The sequence below is a fragment of the Orycteropus afer genome, unplaced genomic scaffold, assembly GCF_000298275.1.
Source record: "Orycteropus afer afer isolate SDZICR_OR568_19922 unplaced genomic scaffold, OryAfe1.0 scaffold00495, whole genome shotgun sequence".
Classification (NCBI taxonomy): Eukaryota; Metazoa; Chordata; class Mammalia; order Tubulidentata; family Orycteropodidae; genus Orycteropus; species Orycteropus afer.
The window spans coordinates 1,716,907-1,726,171 of NW_006922082.1; positions in this window are offsets into that span (position 1 = coordinate 1,716,907).

Here is a 9,265-nt window from a genome sequence, read left to right on the forward strand (position 1 = left end):
TTGAAAACACTATGGCTTCAGTCAAGAGCACCTTAGTCCTCAAAGTGACATCTTGCTTTCTAACACTTTCAAGAGGTCTTTTACAGCACATTTGCCCAATGCAATACGTAGTTTGATTTCTTTTCTTTTTCTTTTACCCTCTTACGTATCTCTCTGTGTCATTCTTTTCCTTAGTATTATTGTGTTGGTCACTCTCTTTTGGTATATTGCCTTTCCCTTCACCCAAATCCATACTTGTTTCTTACCTATCTAGCAATTTTCCCACCCCTCTTCTCCCATCCCTGGTAACTGACAAAGAACATTTCCTTCCATATATAAACCTTTCCTTGACTTTTTACAATAGTGAACTAATAAAATATTTATCCTTCTGTGATTGACTTATTTCACTCAGCATAATGTCCTTGTAGGCACTCTGGTGGTGTAGTGCCTAAGGCATTTGACTGCTAACCAGAAGGCTGGCGGTTCAAACCTACCAGCCACTCCTCAGAAGGAAGGTTGGGCAATCTACTTCCATACTGTAATTTCATTTCTTGACTGGTGCTTCCATAGGTACTGATTGTGGATCCAAGTGAAATGAAATCCTTGACAACTTCAATCTTTCCTCCATTTATGATGATGTTGTTTATTGGTCCAGTTGTGAGGATTTTTGTTTTCTTTATGTTGAGGTGTAATCCATATTGAAGGCTGTACTCTTTGATCTTCATCAGCAAGTATTTTGAGTTCTGTTCACTTTCAGCAAGTAAGGTTGCATCATCTAATATCACAGGTTGATAATGAGTCTTCCTCCAATCCTGATGCCACATGCTTCTTCATATAGTCCAGCTTCTCAGGTTATTTGCTCAGCATGCAGATTGAATAAAAATGATAAAAGCATACAACACTGACACACACTTTTTAAATTTTAAACCATATAGTGTACTCTTGTTCTGTTCAAACAACTGCTTCTTGGTCTATGCATAGGTTCCTCATGAGCATAATTAAGTGTTTTGGAATTACTGTTCTTCTCAGTGTTACCCATGCTTTGTTAGAGCCACACAGTCAAATGCCTTCGCATAGTCAATAAAACACAGGTCAATTTCTTTCTGGTATTCTCTGTTTTCAATCAAGATCCATCTGACATCAGCAATGATATCTCTCCTTCCATGTCCTCTTCTGAATCTGGCTTGAATTTCTGGAAGTTCCCTGTCAATATACTGCTGCAACCATTGTTGAATTATCTTCAGCAAAACTTTACTTGTATGTGGTATTAATGATGTCGCTCAGTCATTTCCACATTCTGTGGGATCACCTTTCTTTGGAATGGGCACACATACGGATCTCTTCCAGGTGGTTGGCCAGGTAGCTCTCTTCTAAATTTCTTGCCATAGCCAAGTAAGTGCTTCCAGCATTGCAACCATTTGTTGAAACACCTCAATTGATATTCCTCAATTCCTAGAGTCCTGTTTTTCATCCATGACTTCAGTGCAGCTTGGACTACATCCTTCAGTCCTGTTGGTTCTTGATCATATGCCACCTCCTGAAATGGCTGAACACAGACCAGGTCTTTTTGGTACAGTGACTGTGTATTCCTTCCATCTTCTTTTGATGCTTCCTACATTATTAAATATTCTGCCCACAGAATCCTTCAATATTGCAACTTGAGGCTAAGAAACGGAAGTTTCTTCAGTTCTTTCACCTTAAGAAATGTTGAGCATGTTCTTCCCTTTTATTTTCTAACTCCAGGTCTTTGCACATGTTGTTATAATACTTTATCTTCTCAAGCTGTCCTCTGACATCTTCTGTTCAGCTCTTTCACTTCATCATTTTTTCCATTCATTTGAGCTATTTGTTCAAAAGTAAGTTTCAGAGTTTCTTCTGACATCCATTTTTGTCTTTTTTTTTTTTCTTTTTAATAACCTTTTGCTTTCTTCATGTATGTCATCCCATAAGTCTCTTTATCTTGGGTCATTAGTGTTCAATGTGTTAAATCTATTCTTGAGATGGTCTCCAAATTCAAGTGGGATATACTCAAGGTCATACTTTGGCTCTTGTGGATTTAATTTCTTCAGCTTTAACTTGAACTTGCATGTGAGTAATTAATGGTCTGTTATGCAGTAGGCCCCTAGCTTTGTTCTCACTGATGATGTTGAACCTCTCCATTATCTCTTTCCACAAATGTAGTTGATTTGATTCTTGTGTATTCCATCCTGCAAGGTCCACATCTGTAGTTACTATTTATATTATTGAAAAAAGAATTTGCAGTGAGTGAATCGTTGGTCTTGCAAAATTGTATCATGTTATCTCTGGTGTCATATCTATCACCAAGGCCATATTTTCCAACTACTGATCCTTCTTTGTTTCCAATTTTTGCATTCCAGTCACCAGTAATTACCAATGCATCTTGATGGCATGTTTGATCAATTTCAGACTCCAGAAATTGATTTAAAAATCTTTTATTTTTTAATCTTTGGCATTAGTGGTTGGTGTGCAAATCTGAATAACAGTAGCAGTAACTGTAGTCTTCCTTGTAGACCTAGGAGTACTATCCTATCACTGACAGCATGGTACTTCAGGATAGATCTTGAAATGTCCTTTTTGATTATGAATGTGATGCCATTTATCTTCAATTTGTCATTCCCAGGATAGTAGACCACATGATTATCTGGTTCAAAATGGCTAGTGTAGTCCATTTCAGCTCACTAATGGCCTAGGATGTTGATCTTTATGTGTTTTTATTTCATTTTTTGATGACTTCCAATTTTCCTAGATTCATACTTTGTTCCATGTTCTGATTATTATTGGATATTTTCAGCTGTTTCTTCTCATTTTGAGTCATGCCACATCAACAAATGCCATGAAATTCATGTCATTAAGGTCAATTCTCCTTTGAGGAGGCAGCTTTTCCCATCATAAATATCCCATTTCATTGGAGGATTTGTCCATTTTTCCTCACAATTTCTGCTTTATGATTTTCAAGGCTATGCTATTAGGTACATACAAGGGTAGAATGATTATATTTTCCTGATAAATTGAGGTAGGCAAGTATCTCCACCACCTGCCACTGCAGGGTGTACTTTTTTTTCAAGTTTACTCAAGGATGTCACCATTTGTGCATCCTGGACTCTTATGATGGGGAGATTGTCTCTGATCCAACCTCCTGCCTCATAAGGCTCCAGGCTTTGTCTTGTTGCTTTTCTGGTCAGGGGCTTTTCATTGTTTCTGGCCTTTGGGGGGGTTTTCTTTTCTTGCCAATTCAGCCTTGCATTGAAAATAATACACACACACACACACACACACACACACAAATATTGTATCTTAATTAACATTTTCAGACATTTTTAACCAGAAGGAAGGAGCCCTGGTGGTGCAGTGGTTAAGTGCTTGGCTGCTAACTGACAGGTTAGCAATTTGAACCACCAGCTGCTCTGTAGGAGAAAGATATGGCAGTTTGCTTCCGTAAAGATTACAGCCTTGAAAGCCCTATGGAGCAGGTCTACTCCACCCTATAGGGTTACTTTGAGTTGGAGTTTTCTTCACGGCAGTGGGTTTCTGGATTGGGTACCAGAAGTATTTCTCTGAGTTTCGAGTCCAGAAATAGAAGTCTCTGCTAAGCCCTTTATATGAAATGTCATTTAATATTCAAAACAATTCTATGAAATCCTATCTTCATCTTTTCAGAGGAGAAAACTGAGGCTCAGGAAGTTAATGATGGGGTTCAGATTGTAGCTCTGACCTTTACCAGCTGTGACCTTGAGTAGTCATTCAAGAGGACACTCAGCTTAGGGATCATGAGGCCTGTGCTGCGGGGCTGCTGCCTGGATTAGGATGACCCAGGGACAGGGCCTCCACGCCCAGTACACTGTCAGTGCTCAGAAGGTATCAGTGACCATTGCTATCTACAGGGAAGAGACAAGTGCCAGGTGCAAGGGTCTGTCCTCTTTGCACTAGGAGGTATTGATTGTTAAGGTATTGATTGGTGAAGGGCAGTTCAGCATCTGCTCTGAGAGTTACCTGGTAGAACTTGAAAGGCACAGGTTCCTGGTCCCATCCCCTAAGATTCCAGTTCTGACATTTGGCCAGATTGGGGTACCTGCAGCATCTGGGGATGTGGCTCATGAGGTGTTCTGTGTCCCAACCTCCTGGAGATGTCCTTTGGTGGGTCACATAGAAAAGACAGTGTAGTGAGGTTTCACTCCTCATCTACTTCAAGTTGTCAAGATAGATAAAAAAAAAAAACCAAACTCACCGCTGTCGAGTCGGTTCCCACTCACAGCAACCCCCTCCCCCTTGGGTTTCCAAGGTGGTATCTCTATGGAAGTAGATTGCCCAACCTTCCTTCCAAGGAGTGGCTGGTGGGTTTGAACTGCCAGCTTTCTGGTTAGCAGTCAAATGCCTTAAGTTTGAGCGTAACTTTGTGAATAGGTTAAAAATTTCTTTGCATATGGTTCAAAAATAAAAATGATAGAGAAGGAAATTCATCGTGACATCTTGCTCCCAGCCTGTCCTTGTCCCTCTTGTTTTTCCAGCACTAAAGGTCACCACTTTCATTATTCTTTGTATGCAAATTCAAGCAAATGCAAACATTTTGTCTTACTTCCACCTCCTTTCTTCCAAGTGGGCACACACTACATGTGCTGCTCTGCATCTTATCTTTGCTTAAAAAGATCCCTGAAGATGTTCCCATCTACTTGGGATCGCTGTTTTTTTTTGGAAGCTGTGTAGTTTTCCAGGGGGAGGATATACCAGAATTTATTTAGTTCTCCACTGTTCAATATGGTAGCCACTAGCCACATGTGGCTAGTTAAATTGAAATTAAAAATTAAAATGTAAAATTCACTTCCTCAGTCACATCAGCCACATTTTGAGTGCTCAGTAGATAAATGTGGTCCATGGCTAGCAGACTGGACACGCAGATGGTGAAAAATTCCATCATCACAGAGAGCTCTAAAGGACACACTGATTCAGCCCATCCCCTCTATCTGGACACTTGATTTGTTTCCAGTCTATAGGTATTTCAGTGAGGATGAGGCCCATCCCTGGCATGCAGAAGAACTAGCTGGGAGCTGCCTTGGAAATTCTGGGTCTTCAACCTCAGAGATTGAGGTCTGTGAGGCTTCTGCAAGAGGAGGGGCTTTGGGGTTTGAGCAGAAGCTTGACCAGGGCCTGAAAGAGAAAGTGGTCTTTAAGTCCTTATGGTCAGGTCACCTGCTCAGCCCCAAGCCTCCACACCTTCCTTCCAGGCTTGCCAAAATGACAATGTTTCCTTGCATCCAATATTTTGTAAACACTTCTTAAGCAAATACATGGTGCTGAGACCTGCTCTGGGGACACAGAAACAGAAAAATACAGTCCCTGCTTTGGAGAAACTCACAGTCCAAAGAAAGAGACAGATCATCATCACCTCCTCTTGGACAAGGACTTTCTAAGTGGACTCACTGAAGATCAGAAGGTCTGATAATACTCTATGTTAGTGAGGATGTGGGGAGACAGGCAATCTTGTCCATTGTTGTTGGTGGTGTTGCAAATTGTATGTGTGTGTATGCAAATCTGTACAAATTTTTTAGAGGACAGTTTGGTGAAAATTTATCAAAAATTTAAAAAGCTTTGACTCGGCAGTGTTACATTTATAAATTTATCTTGCAGCTATAGACTTAAGTGCAAACAAACATATATACCAAGACACTCCCTGCAGGAGCATTGATTGTCGTAACAAAAGGCTCTAAAAACCAAAACCAAACTCACTGTCATTGAGTCAATTCGACTCAAAGTGACCTTCCTTGGGTTTCCAATCTACGGAAGTAGATTGCTCAATCTTCCTTCTGAGGAGTGGCTGGTGGGTTTGAACCTCCAACCTTCTGGTTAGCAGTCAAATGCCTTAGGCACTATGCCAGGCTAGAACCACCTAAATTCCTACTAGGAGGGTAATAGTGAAATAAATTATGACACACTTATATACAAAGGCAGGTATATTATTAAGTGAAATAGCAAGGTACTGAACAGTGTGGAGTGTGCTATAGCATCTGTGTAAAAAAATACACTCTCACACACTCCACATACACGCAAACTGCTAAATGGCTGGTATATGCCTAAAGTGGGAGCTCTGGTAGCATAGTGGCTAAGACACTTGCCTGCTAACCAGACAGCTGGCGGTTCAAACCCACCAGCTGCTCCTCGGAAGAAAGGCTGGGCAATCCTACTTCCGTTGTGATACTGCCTTGGAAACCCAAGGAGGGGTCGCTATGAGTCGGGTTTGACTCGACGGCACATAACAACAACAACAACATGCCTAAAGTATCTCCAGATAATATATCTGGAGATTTACAGATTAAACTCTTGAGAGTGACTTCCTATGAGGAGGAGAAGGAGGACAGGGAGGCAGGTTGGTTGTATAGAAAGACTTGGTTTTCATTGTACATGTTTTTGAGTTTTTTTTTTTTTTTTTTTTTAAGAAACACCAACTGAGTTATCACCAGCAGATAGGAGAAGGGGATTCTTGGGAAAACCAGATTAGTCACCTGAGCACTGTGTGGCTGCACAATCCCTCCATCATAGGTGACAAGGCAACAGTCGAGAAATGTAACCCATGCTGTGTTTATGTCTGTTATCACACTGGGAGACCTCGCCCTATCTTAGCTGTCATACCTCCTGTGCCCAGCAGGGGGAAGCACAGACTCACAAAAGCTTTGGTCCCCAAGCTTCACCACTAGGATCCTTTCTAGGATTTCTTCCTCTGCAGATCCATGATTGGAGAAACATTCCTGCCAAGCCAACCAAATTCATTAGGTAATGATTGATTAAATTACCCCCTCTTTTTTTTTTTTTTTTTGGTAACTCACAGTTCTAATAGCCATTTGAGATACAGCTAGCATAGGCTTGCTGAACTGGTAAGTTTGCACACAAGAGGTCCTAGCTAGCCTAGCCTTATTTCCACCAGGCTTTGGGTAGGGTTAAGGAGCTATGGTTGTATAGTGGCTAATGCATTTGGCAGCTAACCAAAAGGTCCAGCCACTCGTGGGAGAAAGGTGGGACAGTCTGCTTCTGTGAAGATTGACAGCCTTGGAAACCCTATGGGACAGTTCTACACTGTCCTATTTTAGTAGATGGCAGTGGGCTTGGTTTTTTGATTTTTGGTCATTGGCAATGACCTGAGGACTCCCAGGGATTGACGGTGCCTGCTGGCAACTATTGGACTGGAGGCTCTCTGCTCGGGTTTTCAGCTGGGGGCACAGTTACCCTTTTGGGAGGTTTTGACACCATGCCCATCCTTCTCCTTCCCTCTCAAAAAAGTGGTTCTGGACGAGAGGAAACATGAACACCTGTCACCACCGGCTGACTTGTAGGAGCCACTCTCCCAGATGTGTTTGGTCTGTCCCTTGCTCAGCTGTGGGTACCCCGAGGACAGGGACTTTTCTGTCTGCCACAGAATCCTCAGGACCAAGCATAGTAGTTGGCACACAGCTGGTGCAAAGGAAAGGTTTGTTGTTGAATTGAAAGAGACAGATATCAAGAGGATCAGAGGCTGGTTAAAACAATAACAGCAGCAACAAAAAAAGAGGCCTCACCTGACCCCAAGGGCAAGACCCCATCTCTGGTCTGCCCTGGGCTGGAGGTGAGGGCAGTGGCCAGGGAATGGGTTGGCTTTGCACACGCCCAAGGAGAAAGCAAGCTGCTTTTGCTCACCTTGGAGGTCTCTGGCCAAAACAAGACACAAGTGAACCCATTTCTTACCCACCTGAGGTGTTGATGACCTTGGCTGATGAGAGGCTTAAATAGGGTCAGTGGAGTGGGAGTGGGGGGTGGCTCATCCCAGGGCCTTCTTCAGGATTTGATAATCTTCCAGCTCCTGCTAAAACTTCTGCCAGTGGTGCTGGACAATTGGAGAGTGAGGGTGGAAGGCGGCTGAGGCTACAAGAGGAGGGGACACTTAGGACCTCTGGGCTGGCCTAGAGAACATCTGGGACTCATTCAGTGAGTTCTCGATGCCCCAGCAGTGCAGGCAGGGGCCAAGTGGGGTCCTACAAGTGAAACTGGGATGAGAGGAGACAGTCAAGGAGAAAGGCTTCAGCCACAGCTAGAAACTGTGGGTCCTAACCAGGGGCAGATTACCCACTAAGCAAGGCAGCATGGGCTTACTTCTTATCAGTTACTAATCTACAGTGAACAGTTTCACATGGGTTTCATTAAGCCCACCCTTACCTTACTTGCTGGGTACTCTGTCCCTGTCAGGGGCTAGAAATTTGAAAAGAGGCCCTGACTCTAGGAAGATGCTGTGGGGTCACCTGAGTTGGGAGAGAGACAGATATCAGCCATACCTAGAAGCTGCATCTCTGATATGGTGAAATATGTGAAATTGTTCACTATCGATTAATATGTAAGCACAGGTAAGCCTGTGCTTACCTTGCTTATTGGGTCCTCAGCAGTGGTTCTAATCCTTCCCCATACTTCCTCACCCTCCGGTTCATCCAGGCTGGGAGGGGGGCAGGATGGCAGCTCCAAGGTGGTATAGACAGTGTCCTGGATTTGGAGGCAGACAGACAGGAGACTTCTGCTGGCCCTTTATGAGATGTGCGCTTTTGGACAAGTCACCTACCGGCTCTGAACCTCAGTTCCCCCATTTGTGAAATGAGGAGATAATCCCACCTCTCATAGTCATTGTCCAGATGAATGATAGGTCCTGGAAGAGCTTCTGTAGCTAGCAGACACCAGAGATTGTTACTCGCTCAAGTGAGAGGCCACCTTAGGTCCCTGGAAGTGATAGCGTCAGGATTTTTTTTCTCCCAACAGTGCCTGCTTCTTTCCCAGCCCCGCGGTTAGCTTTAATCCTACCTTACTCAACCCTGGTAGTTTTCCTTGGAACCACCTCGGTGGTCCTCAGCTTCTCGCAGCCAGCCCTTTTTCATGGGCGCCCCATACCAAGACTGCTGGCGGTGCCGACGCAGGCGCAGAGCTTGTTGAGGGTGGGACAGGTGGCGGGGTCTACAAGGACCAGGGTTTGCGCCCCCCGCCCCGTTCGGGCCTTGTCATTTGCAGATGGCTTCCTCTGGTCTTCAGCTCATCTCTGGGCTAAACAGACAAGGAGAGAAAGAAGGGGTGGGGGGGCATGGAAGGGCGCTCTAGAGGGGGACGCAGTCCCTGCGCCCCAACGCAGCACCACCATGGTTCTCCCAGCCGCGTTGGAGCTTGCTGAGAATCCTCGATTCGAGGTCTGTCCCCTCTGTCCCCACGGCCGTGACCCCCTTCCCCAGACCCCGCCACTGCTCCGGCTGGAGGCGGCGAAAGATGTGGT